At 41.8% G+C, this 22,976-nt stretch overlaps 1 protein-coding gene across 7 annotated transcripts in view; it reads left to right on the forward strand.

The window, feature by feature from the left end:
- The window catches only part of GRM7 (glutamate metabotropic receptor 7), a 794,973-nt gene that overhangs the window by 502,150 nt on the left and 269,847 nt on the right, over nt 1–22,976 (forward strand). The gene's annotated exons all lie outside the window — the stretch shown is intronic.

Genomic DNA, 22,976 nt, shown 5'->3' on the forward strand with positions numbered 1-22,976 from the left:
ATGAAATAAGTACAAAGTGATCACAGAAAGGTTATCAAGGTATATAACTCTGTGCATTTAGAAAGGCATTTTGCAGAAACTCTTTGGGCAAGATTGCTAACAAAACTTAGCCGCTGCGGCGCCAGCGTCGACCGTAGTCGACAGCCACAGGTGAACGCGCACGGCTGGGCGTCGGCTTTAGTCTGTCATTTTGAATTGACTTTTTAAATTTTCATTTATCAAAATAAAATTGTGAACATTAAAAAATAACATAATGAAAACATACATGTCTATGTTACCTATTCTGATTTACGTTACAAGTGAAGCTGCCTGTGAAGTCAAACCAGCTTCCAGCGCTTTCGAGCCTTCCTCGTCACAGGAGAGCAGAAGGGACTCGTGGTCAGTGCGCGGCGCAGACCACCGTGCGGCTGCGCGTGCCGGCGCGGCCGAGGCTCCGCGGCCGGTGAGCGGTGAGCGCCGCACTCAAGTGTTAGACAGATGGAATGCCAGTTAACATGGGGTTCTCCAAATTAGAATGATGTGAGCGTCACATCTGAAATACTCATTGTTTTTGGAAACCCTCTTTAAATCCTTTTTTGGAACATAGGGTATTGAATAAAAATGCTGTGAACAATAAAAGGTGATTATCTTTCTAGACTGTAGGTTTCCATATATAGTAGTCAAAAGTAGACTTTAGCGTAGCCTTAAATTCATGCTAATTCTATGGCTTTGATTTTAATTCACTTAGATAGGAAAGTTTTTCTTCCTGTATTATTTTGAAATTAAGAAAATTCTTTTTTAATCTCTTTTTGAGGGCGGCATGTCACCAGCCATGCCAACTGTCAGTTGTTCCACTGGATAAATTTGGAAAAAGATCAGCAAGACGCTGAGACGATGTTTGATTCTGAGAGCAATAATTAGCGTGGCCTCCCTCTCCTATGGTTATATATTGTAATAGGCACTAATCTCAGGCCACAAAATCACCAATGAAGACAATAGAACTTTCAGTTGTTTTCTATAACTTTACTTTGTTTTTTAAATCTCCATTCCAGTGTTTCGTAGAAATTTAATCAGTCAAAGTCCCTTATCTCACCTGGTCCATGGGACTGAGCCTTGGCTACAAAGGACTCTTTCAAGTGCAGGACTTGGAAATTATTGGTGGGATACCTTTGCTCTGAGACCTTTGGACCTATGTGTGATTTCTGCTGACTGTGAATGCTTCTCCAGGAACGTTCCTTGTCTGTTCCTGCCCTTTAGTGATGAAGGCTGAGGGCTGCTGGGCATGGATCTTTGGTCCTGGCCTCAGGGCCTCTCTCCCTAGGCCCAACCTGACTTTGGTGACTTCTAGGGCCCTGCTGTGAGGCTGGCTGGGGTGGGTTGCAGAGCCTGGGACCTTCTCCATGAGCTCATACCAGCATTTAACTTTGACACCTCCCTCAGTCTCTCCCTTCTCATCTTCCATTTTTGAATGTCTTTTTTTTTTTGGAGACAGAGTCTCACTCTTGTTGCCCAGGCTAGAGTGCCGTGGCATCAGCCTAGCTCACAGCAACCTCCAACTCCTGGGCTCAAGCGATCCTCCTGTCTCAGCCTCCTGAGTAGCTGGGACTACAGACATGCGCCACCATGCTTGGCTAATTTTTTCTATATATTTTTAGTTGGCCAATTAATTTCTTTCTATTTTTTTTTTTTTTTTTTTTTTAGTAGAGACAGGGTCTCACTCTTCCTCAGGCTGGTCTCAAACTCGTGAGCTCAAACGATCTGCCTGCCTTGGCCTCCCAGAGTGCTAGGATGACAGGTGTGAGCCACCGCGCTAGCCTCATTTTTGACTGTCTTTATCATAGACTTGGATAAAGGGGGTGGGGCGTTAACTTAGATCTAGTCATATCCTTCCAAACGTTTTGTATAGAGCATACGCTTGATGAACTTCAGGGCTCTAATTTTTGAAGCTTGGAGCCTAGTCCTGATCACGTAACATGGGCTCTTAAAACCTAAAAGTCAATCCTTTATGTATTATTATTGTTATTGTTATTATTTATTTCTGCTGTTCTCCTGTGTTCTCTTGTAACCATCCTTCCCAAATGCAGTGACAAAGAGTTCTAAAGCTGCCATGTTTAGGGAAAAAAATGAGGGAAGGGGAAATGAAAGGCACATTCATTGATATAACCTGTTACCATATCAGAATATTATCATATGGCCCCAGCCAAAGGACAACCAAAGTAGTTGAATGGCAGGGCCAGGTCCTTGTCTTTGCTAAATAGTATAAACATGGCACTCAACTCCTATACCTCATCATTCCAAATTTTTTTTTTTTTTGAGACAGAGTCTCACTCTGTTGCCCAGGTTAGAGTGAGTGCCGTGGCGTCAGCTTAGCTCACAGCAACCTCAAACTCCTGGGTTCAAGCGATCCTCCTGCCTCAGCCTCCCGAGTAGCTGGGACTACAGGCATGTGCCACCATGCCCGGCTAATTTTTTCTATATAGTTTTAATAGGCCAATTAATTTCTTTCTATTTTTAGTAGAGATGGGGGTCTCCCTCTTGCTCTGGCTGGTCTCTAACTCCTGACCTTGAGCAATCCTCTTTCCTCAGCCTCCCGAGTACCTGGGACTATAGGTATGCATCACCATGCCCAGCTAAATTTTTCTATATCGTTTTAGTAGGCCAATTAATTTCTTTGTATTTTTTAGTAGAGACAGGATCTCACTCTTGCTCAGGCTAGTCTTGAACTCCTGACCTCGAGCGATCTGCCTGCCCCGCCTCCCAGAGTGCTGGGATGACAGGAGTGACCCACCACGCCTGGCCATCATCTTTTCGAATCTTGACCAGATGTCCGAGGTCGGGGGCCTGGCCATCTTCAGCCTTAGAAAATAGATACTTATAGATGAACTCTGACCCTGAAGTCAATAAATTCTCGCTTCTACCATAACCCTACAGAAAGCCTGAAAAAGGGATCTCTGCCACATACTGTTTTAGTTCAGGCCACGCTCCCTAAAATTTCTCTTGCCACATAAGCACATCAAGGCATCCACAGAAAAACTGTGTTTGATTCTGCACAGAACCAAGCCAGGCAGTGGGAATACTCACTTTGAAAAGCCCAGAAAATATCCAGGCGAAATTGTCTCCATAAATGCTAGAAGCCATAATTATTGGAGCTGTGTGTCATTTTTTTCTCAGTGTCTCCAACAGGCAAAGTCTCTAAAATTGGGAGTTGTTATGGCCTGTCTATAACCCGGGCAGCCGTAGGGCTTGGCTGCTAATGGGGGGAATTCCTGGGCCAGAGGAATGAATACGCACACGTGTCCTCCTTAGCAACAGCCCTCGCAAACAAAGTGCCTCTTACAAGCGATATAAGTATCACAAATTGTATGCTTAGAGTCGTTTTAGTAGGCGTAGAGACAGGGCCGTGGAATGACTTATCAAGGATCATTAAGCAAGTGAGACTAGATAGAGAGCCTTCCTTAGGAAGAGTTTCTATTAATAGAGGTTCCCACCCCCACTACACCCTATAACGAGAAATATGGGCACTAAAAGCATTTTAGGTTTTTATGGGGTGTGTAGTGTCATATTTATTTTCCTACAGAATAATATGTGCTCGCAAGGTAAGTATCAACCAAACATATCATATACAAACCCAGATAAAAGCTTTCTAGAGCTAATTCTAACTTTGTCGCCCTCATTCCAACAGCAGGAGGTCTGGGTTGTGGGGAGCACGTACAGAGGGTTGCTACTTTCCTTATCCGCTCGTCCTCCAGTAGTATTTACTATTTGCGGTCCTGGGCACAGGAAGCCCGTGCTGACTTTGAATATGGTCGGCATGGTGTGGAGATGCAGTGTGTGAGCGCAAGGCTCACAAGCTCACTCGTGAAGGAAGACTTGAGGCAAATTGCCTGGGTTTGGATTCCAGTTCTTTCTGTCATGGTGGCACCCTGGGCAGACTGCTTAAGTATTCTCACCCTGTCCCCAACTCTCATCTGTGAGCTGGGGGTAGCAGTGGTCTCCGCTCCATGGGATCCTTCACAAGGATTAGACAGAACAGCACCTGGTGGGGGTCAGGGGTGGTGGTGACTGATCCTACTTTGGTTTCTGTTTAAAAACACAAAAAAAGACTCTTCCATGGCTAAAATGGCCTGTCCTTCCTTTGTTTTCACCTCCAGCCTGATTCTTCCTTGACCTTAAATGCCCTTTGCTTTATATTGAGCTAGGCACATAGCAAAACATTTGCATATGGTTATATCATTCTTTTTTTGTTTGTTTTTATGATTTTCTTTTTCTCTCTTTTTTAAATTATTCTTAAATTTTACTCTTTTTTTTTCCCTCCTGCAACCATGTCATGGACTTTACATATCGTTCTTTTTGACCCCTGTATCTGCCTTGTGGGGTAGACAAGGCAGGGATTGCCCTCCTTTTACAGATCAACTCGAAAGAAAGCAACCTTGCAGAGCTGCTGTGAGTTATCTGGGAGCGTAGCTGCCGGTGGGGAAAATGCGATGATCTCAGCCACGAACTGTCCACGTTTTCCCCCGCGCTCCGTCACTCGTTCAGTCACTCGTCAGATACGCGCTGGGCCGGCGTCTGTGCTGGGCAAGAGAGCACGGGCGAGACCTTTGCCTTCAGGCAGCTTCCGTTCCAGCCCAGGAGACAGACAGACAGCCAGAAAAGCAGGTGTGTAAAACAGTGGTGCGTCGTGATCAGGGCTGTGAAAGAAACAAGAAAGAAGCTGAGCTAGAAGACGGAGGGAACAATTGTTCCAGGAATATGGAGTTGGCAGAAACTATCATAACGGCCATCGGAGGTTGTTATTTTTATTATATAGATGATGAAACTCATGTTTTTAGGGATCCACAAAATGGCACAAACAGCTCATTTCTTTCTCCTCTGATGCCTAATTGCCTCCTAAGACCCTTAGAGAACAGAACTTGGAAATAGGTACTTCCTCATTTTGGGGTAACTTTGTGGTTTTGCTTTATATAGCAATTTCCTTATTCTGTGACTCCCAGACGCATAAGAACTCTTAGTAGAATGTATTTGATGATGATCCTGTATTGATCCCTTTTGGTCCTCACTCCTCAACAGCTATAGTGAAGAAGTGAGTTGACCTTGTTTCTTTCTTCCTAAGCTGAAAATAGGGCAGCATTTTTTCCAGTTTATGTTCAAATTTTGTAGTATGGGTGAAAAGCTACCAGGTTTCTCCGAAAATAAGACAGAGTCTTATATTTATTTTTTCTCATGAAGACACGCTAGGGCTTATTTTCAGGAGATGGGTATGTTTTTTTAAGTACGGTACAGCCATCTACGTTGATTCAAATAGAGTGAAGTCGTCTTCTGGAACATCATCCTCACTCTCCAAACCCCGAGTCCCATCCTGAATGTCTTGCGACTCTGTTTCCTTTAGAGCCATCGGCCCCGACCTCTCCTGTGGAGCACTAGAGCTGTCACGGGCGGAGGAGAAGGGCTGCTCGTGTTCTTTCCCGCTCCGCGACGACACGCACGGGTTGTGCAGATGCTGCGCAGCCACGCCCGGCACTAGGGCTGATTTTCGGGGTGGGGCTTCTATTGCGCACATGCTTAGACATCCTGCTAGGGCTTGTTTTATGGGTAGGTCTTATTTTCGGGGAAGCATAGCAGTAGCTTATACAAGGAGAAAAGACACAGAACTCAAACTCCTTGTCTCCGAAACCGAATACTTATACAATGAGGAATTGTAGCCCTACTGTAAAATTCTCTTAGACTATATGTCATTCCCTTGGGACTCTCTGTCTTTTCAGGGCGGGCCAAACGCAGGCCTGCAGCCTTAGTTGAAGCAGATGGTGGAGATTGAAATAGTGAGAAACCAAGGCAGGCACGAAATAATACCTTTAGGGAAACTCGCACCAGTGTTGGAGTAGCAGTTATAAATTGAGATACCAAACTGGTCCGATCCTCTTGGCAGAAGTGGACGATTTGCTATGAGTGGAAAAATGTCGAATTACAAGACGGTATTGCTTTCTCATTTGAGGAAAAATAACACAACTGTCATGTGCGAGTTCTGGGCAAGTTTGTAACAAATGGCTACCCTTTAAAATTAAATTTTTAAGAAAATACAAAAAAAGAATAAAAAGGAAATGATGCCAAGAGCCAAGCGGAAGCAATTTCCTGTTTGTGGATAGACGTGCACAGAAATCATTAGGACAAGTAGGTACCGGACTTCTGAGAGCCTGGCTGTTGAGGTGACTACAGAAATCACGCCTCGGACACAGACTGTATGTCCCTAGTTTCTCTCCTCGCTTGGGCAGGTTTTGAGATTGCAGAAGTGTTTGGTGAGTTTTACGAAGCACTCAACATCCAAATCGCGGCCACTTTCCGCCTGCAAAATGAATCCTGTTGCCCCCAATATTTAAGACATTTCAGTGGCCGTACGTTATTCATAGGAGGAAGATTAAAACCCCCGGCATGGTCTCCATGGCCCTGTCTCATATTCCTGTGACTCTGATCTTCTGGTTCTGGGGAGGCATCTGGATTCTTCCTGCCACAGGGCCTTTGCACATGACATTCCCTCTGCCTGGAATTCCAGATTCCCCAGTGCAACTTTCAAGTGATGAACACTCACTCACCCTTCCCATCTCATCCTGTCACCTCTTTAAGGAATCCCTTATCATGATCTAGGGTAGGTCCGTTACTATCTACTCTCCTTGTGAGAGGCATTTGCCTGTGTTTGTGACACTATGCTCATCAGTGGGAACATGTGGTGTGAAGGTCCCTCTCCTGTCCTTGGCTTCAAGCTCCACGAAACCAGCCACTCCCTCTCTGTTTATGCCCATCTTCTCATTCCTAGCCTTAGCCCATGCATCGGGCTTGGAGTAGGAATGCAGCAAATAGTTGTTGGGGAATTAATTTTAATTTCCATGCTTAAAACAAATAACCAAAAAAATCTGCTTTGCATAAAATATTTCAGTACAACTGATGAGGGGCAGGCAGGATGTTCCTGTGCTTTTCTGAAGGTGCCCAGCTTGCTGCACCGACAAGCACTGAAGTGGCCTCGCTCTTTTGGAGAAGCAGCCTGGGCAAATGTGTTGAATCAGGGGCTTTGTTGAATTTATTGTGCTGCATGGGTTAAATGTTTCATAAGCCCACTATGTTTTCTGCAAGACACAAAATGAAAATAGCAACATCTTCGTGTATTTGAGTCGACATGTATTCTTGTTTAGGGATAAATGTGAGCATCCTGAAATTCATAAACTGTAATATATTAGAAATTTCTTTCTTTAGAAATAAATCACATGAATAGAGGACCGAGGAAATGTACCAGCCTCTCAGCTTTGACCATTTCCTTCTCTACACTGATTATTGTCATGCTCAAAGTGAAGAATTGTTGCATTTTATGTGTTATGAAAAAATAAATTACAATCAGGGATAAAACCATAACAATAAAAATAATAAAAGAGTCAACGCTTATTAGCTGCTTTCTTAAATGGCGACGTTTCTTTCTGCAAACGTGTAGGTGAATACAAATCTGAATAAACAAAATATATTTTTGCAAGTTTTATGCTTAAGATTTTAATTTCTAGCATCTTTTAGTGAATAATTACGATAAGCAATATTCATCGAATACTTGCTATGTGCCAGTCACTAACGTAAGCACTTTGCATAGATAATAATGATCCTCGAAGTGGGTATTCCATTTCTATCCACAGTTTTCAGTTGAGGAAAAGGAAACCCATTGTGATGGTTTTTACACCTCCCAGCAACCGTCTGAGAGAGTGTTGTTTTTTACCGTTTTATGAATGAGGAGATGGAAGCGCAGGAAGGCATAATGACTGGCCCCAGGTCCCATGGCACAGAATGGCAGGCCGTGTTTAAGGAGGGTAAGGACTCCATGTGCTCATGTCAACTCAGTTAGGAAGTGGCAGAGCCAGAATCCAAACCCAGGACCGGCTGACTCAAAGCCTCGTGCTGCCGTTTGCTTCTGCTGTTCCAAGCTGCCTGCCTGGGTCAACACGTGTTGTAGTTAGAATGCTGTGCGGCCGGGTCCAAGACATGCAGGATCCGGCACCAGCCAGGGCAGCACCTACCGTGTTTCCCCGAAAATCAGACAGGGTCTTATATTCATTTTCCTCAAGAAGACACCCTAGGGCTTATTTTCAGGGCATGTGTTATTTTTTTTTTTTTTTTAAGTACGGTATAACCATCTACATGTATTCAAATAGAGTTGAGTCATCTTCTGGAACATCATCCTCACTCTACAAACCCCGAATCCCATCCTGAATGTCTTGCGACTCTGTTTCCTTTAGCACCACCGGCCCCGATCTCTCCTGTGGAGCACTAGAGCTGTCACGGGGCGGAGGAGAAGGGCTGCTCGTGTTCTTTCCCGCTCCGCGACGACACGCACGGGTTGTGCAGACGCTGCGCAGCCACGCCCGCCACTAGGGCTGATTTTCGGGGTGGGGCTTCTATTGCGCACGTGCTCAGACATCCTGCTGGGGCTTGTTTTATGGGTAGGTCTTATTTTCCAGGAAACACGGCAAGGAAAGAAATGGAATGAAATGTGTGACCGCAGGCTTTTGAGTTTGGGGACAACTGCCTTCCACTCGGGCTTCTGTAAGGAGCTCTCTGCTGCAGGCTCGTCCTCTATCGAGCTGGTCCACTGGCAAGTGTGTATCTGGCCGTTCAACCACTGAGTTCTTTTTTACCCAGGGGTAGAGAAAGCATGTGGCAAAAGGGAAGGCAGCTGCCTTGAGAGAGAGAGGTGTCGCTGCTCTGATGGAGAATGAGTGCGTGTGCCGTAGACCCCAGGCGTGTGCCCTGCTTGACTCTCCTTCTCCTGGTGTAGTTGATTTGCTTGTTCACTTGTTTTTAACTTTTTTTTTTTTTTTTTTTTTGAGACAGAGTCTCACTCTGTTGCCCAGGCCACAGTACTGTGGCATCAGCCTAGCTCACAGCAACCTCCAACTCCTGGGGTCAAGCGATCCTCCTGCCTCAGCCTCCCGAGTAGCTGGGACTATAGGCATGAGCCACCATGCCTGGCTCATTGTTCTATATATTTTTAGTTGGCCAATTAATTTCTTTCTATTTATAGTAGAGACGGGGTCTCGCTCTTGCTCAGGCTGGTCTCGAACTCCTCACCTCGAACAATCCACCCACCTCAGCCTCCCAGAGTGCTGGGATGACAGGCGTGAGCCACTGTGCCCGGCCCTTTCTTCTGATTTTAACACCGTAGTGTGTGTGCTTTCATTAAAATACAGAATTATATCTATTGTTCGCTCAGTGCTGTTTACTAGTGCTCATGCATCTAGGAATTTCTCATGACATCACCTGGGTTGTGACCTGGTCTTTTCCTACATGGGAAGATGCTTGCTTACCACTTTAGGGTTCCATGGGCTTGAAATGCTAGCATGGGCTGAACCCAAAATTCTTGTAATCCTATGATACTAGCATAGTGATGATAAGAAATCCAGATAACTTTTTATTTTAAAAGACATCTTTCCATTTATTTTGACTTCCTAAAGTTCTTATATCAGTGTACAGATTATTTACATTTTGGTTAAAATTACAAGACATACATGTAACAAAAACACTTCTACCACCTTAATTAGTATTTTGAAATTAAAAGAATAACATTGCACTGAACGTTCTATCCGGAAAATTTAGTTAAGAACTGGAAATAAAAGGCATCCATATATGAAAGGAAAATAAAACTATTCACAGATTCCAAACCACATGATCTTAAATATAGAAAATCCTAAGGAATTCAAAAAAATCATTTGAGCTAGCAAACAAATACATCTAAGTTTGTGTTTTTTTAAAAAATGTATAAATTGTAAACACCATACCAATACTTAGTTTTCTTCGTTACTTTAAGTGGTGTATGATGGCCTCCTGATCACATACACAGTGATTTATTGAATTCTTCCTTGCATTGTTTCCAAATTTTGCAGGTATATATTATGCAAAACACATTAGGACATATCTAACCTTTTGTTTTTCCTGTTTGATTTTCTTTTTTTGATTGGTTCCTCCGGATAAATTTCTAAAAGTTAAGTGCAGTAGTTAAAAACAAGTGCTTTGAAACCAAATTGCCTTGAATCAATTTCAGTTCCTGCCTCCTACTAGCTATGAAGCCTAACACAAGTGACTTTGCCTCTTTGTACCTGCTTCCTAATTTGTAAAACACTGGTGATAATAATTACCTGTATAATTACCTAGAGTTTTGCTTTGTTTTGAGTTTTAAAGAGAGTTAATACATGTAACATCTTTATTACAATGCCTGACACATAGGAAGCCTTTGGTTAATGATAATAGAATGCACATCATCTATCTTTAGCTTTACTGATCCAAAGAGTATAAGCATTTTTTTTTGGACAATTGAAATATATTGCCAAGCCGCTTTCTGAAATCACTGTATTAATTTATTCAGCCTTTGGCAAAGCTACTAAAATGTTATCTCTGTTTTGTATTTCTTGGAAAACTTGCAAGATTGAATATCATTCCATATGTTTGGGCACTTGATTTATCCTTTTTATGAGAGACACTTTAGAGTCCTTAAATTGTTTTAATACCCCTGTGTCATTTGAGCATCTCTAAAACATAGTGCAGTTAGCAGAGCTGGTGATATTTACAATCTACTGAAGAGAAAGATAAAAGCAGATTTCTTAGAGGTTCATTAAATGTCTTGCCCAGCGTCACTTGGAAAGCATCAGGCAGAGCTGAGATTTGAACCGACGTGTTTTGCTTTGCTCTTGTAAACAATGATTCTTGGAAATGGTATCTCCCTGTCATGAAAGGGTTAACCTCATATTTTAAAAAACAAAACAAAAACTGCCTAACTTTTCTTGGGTAAAGTGTTTAAGCCCTTAAGAAAATATGATTTAAGTATCTTATAAAACTGTTTCCTTTTGCTCATTTGGAAGCCACAAAAGAAAACTTATACCTTAACTGGTTCCCTAAAATACTTATTATATAAAAAAAAAGAATTAGCGGCAGTTTGTAACTTGGAAGTAGTTATCTGGGTACAGTGGCACGTGCCTGTAGTCCCAGCTACTCAGGAGGATGAGGTGGAAGAATTGCTTGAGTCCAGAAGTTTAAGAGCAGCCTGGGCAACGTAGCAAGACCCTGTCTCAAACAAAAAAACAAATAAATAAACAAGAAAACTTACTGGGAGGTAGTTATGGTCTTATAAAGTATAATGGTTTCAGCCAATATAATTTTTAATATGTATTAATCATTTTTGACAAGCAGTCAGGCATTAACCTGTCATCTCTTGGACTGTTGAGCTCCTGTAGTAGAAAACTTACAGAACCTGTAAATTTAGTTTCTAAATTGAGGTTTGAATATGCAAGGGAGGGTATTAGATCTGATACATTTAGCCAGTAGGCACATGCAAAAAAAAATGCCCATCATCATTCACCAGAGACATGCAAATTAAACCATAACGGGATTCTACTCCACATGGATAAAATGAAAAGATGGATAACATCAAAGAAGGCATGGAGAAGCCAGCACTTTCATGCACTGCTGTTAGAATGTAAAGCGTGTAACTGCTTTGGACCACTTCTTCGAAAGTCTAACACACATGTGACCCTGTGGTATACAGCTGTACTCCTAAGCATTTGTCCAAGAGAAATGGGAACATACGGCCGCAAGACTCTTGTGCACGGATATGTATAGCAGCTTTGTTCATAGTAGTCCTCTTGAGGGGACAGTCCCCCATTGGTCCCTCTTGTTTCTACTAATCTTGCAAGCAGAGGCCCTGATTATCTTTTCATAATGTTTCTGTTGCAAATATCCTTGGAAGAGACACAGGGCATGCCTATAGAGCCTAGAGAAGTTTGTTTACGGCCATTAAAGACAGTATCTCAGGCCGGGCATGGTGGCTCATGCCTGTTATCCTAGCACTGTGGGAGTCTGAGGCAGGAGGATCGCTCAAGAGTGAGACCCTGTCACCACTAAAAAAAAAAAAGAAAGAAAAAAAAAGAAATTAATTGGTCAACTAAAAATATAGAGAAAAAACATTAGCTGGGCATGGTGGCACATTCCTGTAGTCCCAGGTACTCGGGAGGCTGAGGCAGGAGGATCGCTTGAGCCCAGGAGTTTGGGGTTGCTGTGAGCTAGGCTGATGCCACGGCACTCACTCTAGCCTGGGCAACAGAGTGAGACTCTGTCTCAAAAATAAATAAATAAATAAATAAATAAATAAATAAATAAATAAATAATCTCTCTCTCAAGTAAAGGCCAGGTGGCTTTGCTGGAGGTCCTTTCTAAAAGATTGAGGTTCCTGAAGCTCAGAGTTTGACAGCTGTCACACAAACCCGCTGTGTTTTCTGCACCTCTGTGGGCCACTCTGCCTCACCCGCATGGGACTTGATGGGGTGGCGAGAAGGGACCCAGAGTGAACAAAAGGACTGTGCTGCTCGCTGTGCCTGGCTCTGGTGCAGCCCCCAACATCTTTACCCAGCACTCAAGAAACCAAGAAAGCCTAACCAGTTACATGCAGGGTGAGATTCCACACCCTTCCTACTTCTTTTTTTTTACTACCTCATATTATGGGGGTACAATTATTGCTAGGGTTACATATCTTGTCCCTACCCCCCTCCCCCACCCCGCTATGCCAGAGCTTTGGCGTGCCCAGCCTCCAGGTGGTGCGCACCGTACCCACTGTGTAAGTCCACACCCTTCCCCCCCTCCCCCTTCCACCTGCCCACCTCCTGGTAACAGATTTATTATTTTTTTTAGGCATTTTGGTTACAGTGTATATCTTTGCCTCTCCCTAAAAAGGGATAGAGGTGATCCCTCCCCCCCACAATGCTCCAATGCTCGCCACATCCTTAGGATGTGGGTCTGCCCCCCACAAATCCCTGTTGAACACTACCGTTTTTTGAGCACCATAGTTTTAGTCAGTCAGTACCCATTTGATGGCGAGTAGATATGTAGCCAACTTTCCAGATCTTGTGTCGTCTCGCTTTGTATTACGGGCTTAAGTTTAACCCAGGATAGCATAAACGGTGCTAGCTCACTGTCATTTCTTAGGATTGAGTAATATTCCACTGTGAGCATATACCACATTTTAGTTATCTGCTCATGTTGACAAGCACCAAGCTGGAAACAGCCCAGATGTCCATCAGAAGAAAAATTGATAATCAAACTCTAGTATATCCATGCACTAGAATGATACTTAATAAAGAAAAAAGGAATGCATTGTTGATGCATGAAACAAAATGGATAAATCTCAACATTTTTAGTCTAAATGAGAGAAGCCAGACCCTCCCCCTGAGCACATATTCTATCATCTTATTTATTTGAAATTCTTGAATAGGCAAAACTGATTTATGATGCTAGATTGCAGATCAATGGTTCCTTCCCAGTAGGAGGAGAAGGGTTGACTATAAACAGGCACAAGAAAAAGTTTCTGGAGGTATGAAAATGTTCTGCATGTTGATATGTGTTTGCCAAAACTAGTTAAGCAATTCACTTACGACCTGGCATTTCACTATATGCAAAATATGCTTCCATTAAAAAATATTCACACCTTGGATTGCGAGTCAAACAGCTGGAGTTTGACAACTTGACTAGCTACTTGTTATCTGTGTAACTTTGGGTAAGCTGTTTAAGCCTCAGTTTCTTTACTTGCAAAATATCCATATGAATAACAGCACATACTTCATTGAGTGATCACTAGAATTAAATAAGAGAATGCACGTAAACTGCTTAGAGTCATTTTTAGAATGTAGAAAAATATGCATGAATGTTAACATTTCTGTTGTTCATTGTAGTCCTCTCCGTGAATATCGCACGACTTGACCTTGGTAGTTATGTGAGAAATGCCAGATGTATTTGGATCAAGGTATAAACCTTCCTTTATAGAGAAAGGAAGAAGTATTTAAGTGCAAACCATTAAGGTTTAAATCCCTGACACAATGCTTTTATTCTTCCCTAGTCCTGAGAAGAAGCCTCATGGGCTATAAAGCTGGTTTAGGGGATTGGCTTGACTTTGAGCAAGAGTGTGGCCTCCAGATACTCCAAAAGGCTCTGATCAAGCCTCAGGGTAGAGTTTTAAATCTGAGATTCCAGCATAAAGCTAGAACTGCTATAAGAGAATTAAAGTAGTAACCAGGGCCTGGCGCGGTGACTCACGCCTGTCATCCTAGCTCTCTGGGAGGCCGAGGCGGGAGGACCGCTCAAGGTCAGGAGTTGGAGACCAGCCTGAGCAAGAGTGAGACCCTGTCTCTACTAAAAATAGAAAGAAATTGATTGGCCAACTAAAAATATATAGAAAAAAATTAGCCAGGCATGGTGGCGTGTGCCATAGTCCCAGCTACTCGGGAGGCTGAGGCAGGAGGATCGCTTGAGCCCAGGAGATTGAGGTTGCTGTGAGCTAGGCTGACACCATGGCACTCACTCTAGCCTGGGCAACAAAGTGAGATTCCGTCTCAAAAAAAAAAAAAAAAAAACAAAAAAAACAGTAACCAGGAAGGATTTGCCTTCTGTCTTCTAGAAAACATCATCTTGAAGAGAAGTGTATATTATTTTGTCCCCAGGAGTCCAAAAAATTGAAATTAAAATTAATCAACCATTATTAGCTCATAATCAAAGCTGACAAGACACCAAGGGAAAAAAAACATGCACTACGCCTGAAAGACAACAGAAACAAAGATAATATATGTAAATCCAGCAAGTCATCTAGCTTTAAAAAATTATGAGAAATAATATATTTAGAATAAGATCATGTATAAAATATTTAGAGGAATAAATGTGGAATCCCCCGAAATGTGCAATCAATAAAAGGCTGTTACAAATGACAAAACAGTCTATGGATGGATTAAAAAGTAGATTTGGACATAGCCAAAGAGAGAACATGTGAACTAGAATGTAGATCTGATAAAACACACACACACACACAGCACAGGACAATAAAGGATAGCAAATACTGAAGCATTTAGAGGATAAGAGTGTTAATATAGCATTAATCAGTACTGAATCCCAGAAGAAGTGAATAATAAGAATGAAGAAGAGGGAATTTATGAAGAAATGATGGCTGAGGACTTTTCAGAGCTGAAGAAAGAAAATAATTCATAGATCAAGGAAACATAAGATATGCAAACCACAAGAAAGAAAGGAAGGAAAGGAAGGAAGAAAAGAAAAGAAAAAGAGAGAGAAGGAAAATAGAGAAAAGAGGGGGAAGAGAGAAACTTTCCACTGGACTCAATGATGGAGAAAATGCACAATATTAAAGACAATATTGAACAGTGGCTCAGTGGCAGTCTCAATTCAGTTCACTGGAAGCACTTTTGTGTGCCCTGGTGCAAACGTGCTTGTCTTGAGAATCAAGACCTCTAAGAAGGCAGAGATCAAATGTGCAACCATGGGAAACATGATGTATGCAAGTAAGTCATTTGGTGTAATAACGATGAGCCTGTTTTCACTTCCACTCCTTCTTCTAAGACCTCAGTATCCTGATGTAAGAACAACAGTATGTATGTTTCTGGTTAGCAGCATATACCTAGTATTGTAGGATACCATCCCTACCTTGCAATGCATTGTCTACCAGCCCGCACAGTAACTTAGTCTTCAGTAATCTGTTCTGTCATTTTATTGTATTAGGGAATAGTTTTTAGGTGGAAAGGTATGTAGTAGGACCAGTGCATCCAGTCTTATTCCCTTATTTTGTTTCAGTAAGAGTGGTTATATGATGAAAAATAATATGAGTGATGCCATGAAAGTTAACAAGGCATTAGTAACATTATGGGTGGTGGTTCAAGTATATTTTCAAATGTCTTCAGATGAGCATATTTTTTCACCAGGATTCTAGATAAAAGATATCCATGCCAAATTCATTGAAATAACTGAGCTATCTCCCCTAAGGAATGTTGAACATCCTTATAAGGCTTATCAAAAATTGGATCAAAAATAGAATCCTGTCCGTATAATAATGAAAATGTTCTCATCATGTCTCATCTGTGCATTTTGAGTGCACATCCAAATGAGATAAGCCCAGATACTTATTTCAATTTTGTCTAATCTGTAGATCAATTGAATACAACGGACATCTTAATAATATTGTCTTTCAACACATGAACATCATATACCTCTCTTTAAGTTGTCTTTAATTTCTCTCATACTTTATTATTTTTATTGCTTAGAATTTGTATGTGCTTTTTGTTAAATCTAACCCTACCTTTCATGTTGCTACTATAAAATAGCTTCTGTAATTTTTTCCAATTTTTAATGCTACCATACTGAAATAATATTAACTTCTGTATATAGATCTTGAACACTACAAATTTTCTGCATGCATTTATTATAGTAGCTCCTTTGTAGCTTTCTTACAATTTTTTATATGGATGATCATCTGAGGATCTGTGACATAATGCTTTCTAATCTCAAGGCATTTTGTTTATTTTTCTTGCTTTATTACACTGCTTGGGACCCCCAGTGCAATATTGAGTAGAAATAATAATGAGAATAATTTACCTTGTTCACAGTCTTTGAGTAAGTCAGTCTTGCACCAATTAATATGATCATAGTTGTTGAGTTTTTATAATTGTTTGTGGATATTCTCTATAACATTACAGAAGTTCCTCTCTATTTTTAGTTTGCTGAGTTTTGTTATGAATGGATGAATTCTGTCAAAGGATATGTTTGTATCTATTGAGATGATCATGTAATTTTTATTTTTTAGTTAATTATATTGATTTATTTTCAAATATTAAGTCAAGCTTGCAGTCCTAGGATAAATGATACTTGATCATGTTGAATTATTTTTTAGATAATGCTGTATTTATTGGATAAAATTTTGTTAAGGAGTTTTATATCTACTTTCATGATGGTCATCATTTTATAATTTTCATCTCTTATAGTGTATTTTTCTGGTATTGGCATCAGATTAATGCTGACCTCAAAAAATAAGTTGAAAAAGGTCCCCATCTCTTCTATTCTCTGGAAGAGTTTGTGAAGAGTTAGTAATATTGTATATTGTTGAAATATTTAGTAGAATGCACAAGAGTAGTCATCTTAGCCTGGAGTGTATTTGTTCTTGAATGAGTTTGGTAGCTTATGTCTCTCAATAATTTTATCCATTTTACCCACATTTTTTAATTTATTGGCAAAGAGTTCATAATAGTAATATCTTTTAATATTTGTTCAGTATCTGTAGCATCTGTAGTAATGTCTCTTCCTTGATGCCTGTATTTTCTTTCTTTATTTTCTGGTTAGTTTGTCTAGAGATTTAGCAATTTCATTAATCTTAAAAAATAACTTTTATTTCCTTTATCATTTCTATTATTTTCTACTTCATCTATTTCTGCTCTTACCTTCATTTCCTTCTTTCTCTTCTTTTCTAGGCATTTAAGAAGAGGTTTAGATCAGGGTTCAGCACGCTTTTTATTTTAGGATTGGAGTCATATACACCCTTTGTCTTATAGTCTTTCCTTTTGATTTTTTTTAGCCATGTTTTTAAACTTTAAAAACCATCCTTAGTTTGTGGGACATACAAAAACATGACACATGGGTCATACGTCATCTATCCCTGGCTTAGCTCATTGATTTGAGGCCTTCATTTTTTTCATGATCTGAGGCCTTCGTTTTATATAACATCAAATGCTACAAATTTTTCTAGTTTCATTATCTAAATTTATGGAATGTGGCTAAAACAACTCTGAATTCAGTCATTTTCTTCTAAAGATTTTTATGTTTTCTACTAGATAGTTAAGTTACCTAGAATAGAACTGCAAACTTTTCTCTTCTACAGTATGTAGCTACTTTTATATCTGCCCTACTCATCATTTCCCACTTTGGCTTCTTAGCCTTGTCTTGTGTAGATCTCCTCTGTACCTGTGAACCGTGCAGTCGGTCAGGTATTTGGACAGAGATGGGGCTCACCTTCTCTGTGGCTTCCTTGCTTATAGAGATATGTCCTACATTTCCAGTTGCTCTGTTGACTTTGGATTCTGTGGTCTGGCCTCACACCTTATTATTATTCCAACATTTTTCTGTGTTATTTGCTTTGTTGCTTTATTTAATGGCTTCATTGGACACAAAAGACACCAAGTACAAGGATATTCTTTACAACTATTATTTCCTTTTTTCTATCAACCAATAATTTTTATTACTAATTTTTATTTCCTTCCAGAATGTATCTAGCTATGCAGCTAATAAGAGGCAGAGCCAAGATTTGGGGCTAACTCTCTAACTACTCAGAGCTCTTCTCTTCTACCTTAAGTGTTTATTTCCTAATTTAAAAATTAAGGTAATGCAATCTATTTTATAGGACTGTTGTATAAGTTAAATGAGGCCAATTTTAAAGTCCTGAATCTGATGCCTTCTCTTCACAGGTTTTAAAAACTGTCTGTGCCCCACTTCTCTCTCTTCCTTTCTTTATTCACTTCCGTCTCATATTCACTCTGTTCCCAAGTCCTACTTAGTGTCTTCTATTCTTAAAAACTCTCACAAATCAAACATTTATTGTGCTGGACCCCGAGGGAAGCAGATAATCCTCACTGCTACCCCTGCGGTCCGAGACGGCCTCACCACCTGCCTCCGTTTTCCAGCCATCCTCAGTAGGGTTGCTGCCTCCAGCCTCAGCCCCTGGATTAATTGACTGTGTCAGTTTGTAGTCGTCTTCATCTCCAAACCCATGATGTTTATTCTCTACATCATTGTTGCTTTCTAAATCACATCTTGCCTGGCCTTATGTTCTTACTTATTAGCTGATTCGTGTCTGCCTATCTTCCTCTCATCATTTCATTTTCTTTCTCTTTCCTTTTCTTTCTCTTCCTTTTCTCCTTTTTTCCTCCCTGCCTTCCTTCCTTTTCTTTTTTTTTTTTTCTTTTTTTTTTAGACAGAGTCTCTCTTTGTTGTCCAGTCTAGAGTGAGTGCCATGGCGTCAGCCTAGCTCACAGCAACCTCAAACTCCTGGGCTCAAGCGATCCTCATGCCTCAGCCTCCCGAGTAGCTGGGATTACAGGCATGCGCCACCATGCCCGGCTAACTTTTTCTATATATTTTCAGTTGGCCAATTAATTTCTTTCTATTTATAGTAGAGACGGGGTCTTGCTCTTGCTCAGGCTGGTTTCAAACTCCCGGCCTGGAGCAATCTGCCCGCCTCGGCCTCCCAGAGTGCTAGGATGACAGGCATGAGCCACCTCGCCCGGCCCCTTTCTTCCCTTTCTCTCTCTCATTCTTCCTTTCTTTCTCAACAATCGTGATGTAATTATTTAATTATTTATGTCTTTGAATAGCCTAATTCTGTGCTAAGAACAAGTAGGGAAACTGCTCAGAGAGACCAAACATTGAGAGTCAGTGGAGGCCTCTTTAATGAAATAACATTTAAGCTAAAACTTGAGAATAGCAATTAGGAAGAAGGGAGGGTTTTTTCAAACAGAAGAGACAGGGAATTGAAAAATGCTTGGAAGTTATTAAAAAAAAAACAAAACAAAACAGAAAAAGGTCAGTGAATGTGGAATATAATGAAAAGGAAAGTGAGTTCTAAGATGTCACTAAAGGAATTCGGGTCATCCTGAGCCTTACAAGACTTTGTTAAAGTTCTGAATTTTAAGCAAGCAAAATGGGGAACAAGTGATAGGTTTTATTTTTTTTTTTTAACTTTTTATAGATTTTGGCGGAACAAGTGCAGTTTTGTCACATGCTTATAGTGAGCACCTGTGAAGTCTGGGCCTCACGTTAGAATGAATGAGGTTGCTGGGAAGGAGTGAGCATGAGGAGAAAGGAAATACAGACCCTAAACCCTGAGGTTGATAGTGTATTAGGAGCCCCCAACGCTGCTGGAAGAAAATTGTCCACGTGTCTGTCGTGATTCTGCACATCTTCTGAGTGTAGACAATAGACGGTGACTGCTTTTGTTCCAGACCATCTTTTCAAGGATGTTTGTGTAGCAGATAACTTTGGACGATGGAGATGCTGTCTCCCTACAGAGCAAAGATCAGCTGTGCTTTAGGCTGACCATGCAAAAGTCACGCTCTCCAGGGTCAGAGGTCAGGCTCCCTAAGCCCAGGCTTCCTCTCCTGTAACACAGTGTATGGTGTCACTTGACCTTTTCCTGTCGCCCTGTGGGAATTGGTAGGGCTCAGGGAACCAGAGTCAGGAAATGCTCTGGCTACTACCGTGTTTCCTCGAAAATAAGCCCTAGCAGGATTTCTGAGCATTGGCGCAATAGAAGCCCTACCCCGAAAATCAGCCCTAGTGACGGGCGTGGCTGCACAGCGCATCTGCACAACCCATGCGTGTCGTCCCAGAGCGGGAAAGAACACGAGCAGCCCTTCTCATCCACCCCGTGACAGCTCTATGGCTCGACAGGAGAGATCGGGGCTGATGGTCCCAAAGGAAACAGAGTCGCAAGACATTCAGATGGGATTCTGGGTTTGGAGAGTGGGGAGGATGTTCCAGAAGAAGACGACTTCACTCTATTTGAATCAGTGTAGATGGTTGTACTGTACTTAAAAAAAAAAACACATCCCCTGAAAATAAGCCCTAGGGTGTCTTCTTGAGGAAAAACAAATAGAAGACCTTGTCTTATTTTGGGGGAGGTTTGCAGATGTGGTATGTCAGACCCTTCACAGTTCTTGACAAACAAGGCAAGACTCACGGGGGCATAAGACTCAAAGGAACAGGGATTGTTTGTTTGTTGTTGTTTTTCAAGAAGGGTAGAGATAAATCAGAGGCAGTAAGTGGCAATGGGGAGTAAGAAGAGCACTGGATTCGTGGGCTGGGCAAGGGGAAACTCCCCTCTGATAGAGCCCTAGGAGCAGTCGAGTTCCCAGCACCCATCCAGGTTTTGGTGAAGGGAATATTTGAAAACTGGGATAAGGTTGTCCTGAGGATGCTCCAGGTGGATCAGGAGTTCCAGAGAGTACAGTGGAAGGATTCGTGAAGGCAGAAGGGAGCTGGTGGTTGAACAAGAGAGAAGGTGGTATATTGGGGTGAAAACTTGGCAAATGAAGGATCAGAGAGGCTTGTCCAGTGGTTCGTGGTCAGCAAAGCTTGAATGGGAGGTGTGAAGGATTTCTTACTGAAAATGTTCTGAAGGAAGGTGGTCATTTGAGCCTAAGAAGATTGAGGTGAACTTTCAAAATGAAGTTCAAGGATTAAACTATCACTTCTAGCAAGGGGGAGATAAATTTCAGCCCTAATATGGGTTGTCTTCTTTTGACTATGGGCTTGGGGACATTGGAGGTGACACAGTGTTCCTCATAGCACCTAGCCATGCGGAGAATTGGAATGTTTCTCTTTTTGGATGACTACTATTTATAGAAGAAGAAACATGCTTAGAGAAGCTATATAACTTGACTTTAGTCACAGATAAAAAACACATTCAGGGTCAGAATTTCAACCCATGTCTTTCTGAAACCTGCAAGGCTGGTGGTGGGGCCCCCCTCCCCTCCCTAGATCAAAAAGAAAAGGCTCACGAGACCAGACCTGCCAAGGACAACTGCCAGGCCCCGCTGAAAACAAACAACATCTGGATGTCCACCCAGATAAAGTTTTCGGTTCCTGGATTCCACAAATACCATCAGCCCCTCCTATTTCTCAGTGATCACCAAAGGTGACCCCAGCTCTTCCCACCAAAAGTACTCAGCCCACTTAAAATGATACAAAAGCCTTCCCCCTCTTTCAAACGGGGGGGATTTCTCAGGCCTCTCTCTCTCGGGACCCACGAACCTCGCCCAGGAGTGCTCAGTAAAGCCACATTGTTTGGCTCCTCTCTCTCTCTGTCTTTTCTTTTCACCACCACCAAAACCCTTACATCACCAACCTGCAAGCCCCTCACAGTTTTACAGTGGTTGGGTTGATTATAGGAGATATGGAAGTGCCATCACATCGCTTTTAAGATACTGACTCTTTGAAGGACATTTTCTCCATTAAAATATAGTCGTTGCATGTAAGTCTTTTAAACAAAGCCTGGATTTCAAGTCTCTCTGCCCTCAGTACTGCTTTACAGAGGGTGGCCCTCCAGTATCACTGAATCCTTTTCCTCCCACAGGTAGCAGGGTCGTGGCCAGTGGCTTCTCAGGCAGGTGATCAAGTGTGCTCTGACTGGTTAACTGCTAACTGCACTTACCTAGAAATAAAAAGTGGACTTACAGAAGAAAACAGCTTTAAGAGAAAAGAGATAGCCCTCCAGGAAGCATTCTGGATGGAAAATGCTTAGCAAAGAGGTTTTTTGTTTTGTTGTTATTGTTCTTGTTGTGGTTGTTGTTTTTAAGGCAGAGCCAAATGAAGACTATGTGTCTTTCAGATGCTGATAATGTTGAAGGATGTTGCATGTGGAGTTGTTTGTTTTTTTGAGACAGAGTCTCACTGTGTTGCCTGGGCCAGAGTGAGTGCCGTGGCATCAGCCTCGCTCACAGCAACCTCAAACTCCTGGGCTCAAGCGATCCTCCTGCCTCAGCCTCCCGAATAGCTGGGACTGCAGGCATGTGCCACCATGCCCGGATAAATTTTTTTGTATATATTTTTAGTTGGCCAATTAATTTTTTTCTATTTATAGTAGAGACAGGGGTCTCACTCTTTCTCAGGCTGGTTTGGAACTCCTGACCTTGAGAAATCCTCTTGCCTCAGCCTCCCAGAGTGCTATGACGACAGGCATGAAGCTCCGCACCCAGCTGAAAAGAGAGTTTTGAGCTAGATAGTTTTTCTCCCTTGCTGGAATTTCTTTTGAATGTATAACCGAGTACTCAGTGCTCCACCATGTAGAACAGTAGGGTGTTGATGGTCCAGTTGCAATCGGATTTTGGTCATCTATGTTGGAGGATCAGTAGGTAAGTCACCTGGACTTTTTGCTTTGTTCTCTCGGTTCCTCTGTCAGCCTTTTGTTTGTTGTTCTGGGTGTTAACTTTTCTAGCCAAGGAGAGGTCAGGAAAGAATATAAGGGTAGCTGCCAAAACCATCCATTTCTTTGCTTGTGGGAAACTCTACAGAAACATTCAGTGGGCAAAAGAGGATGTAAATAAACATCATGCCCAACATGAACTGTGAGATTCCTTGTGGCTCGAAGTCAGGGGTCCTCAAACTTTTTA

The sequence above is a fragment of the Microcebus murinus genome, chromosome 28 (assembly GCF_040939455.1).
Source record: "Microcebus murinus isolate Inina chromosome 28, M.murinus_Inina_mat1.0, whole genome shotgun sequence".
Lineage (NCBI taxonomy): Eukaryota > Metazoa > Chordata > Mammalia > Primates > Cheirogaleidae > Microcebus > Microcebus murinus.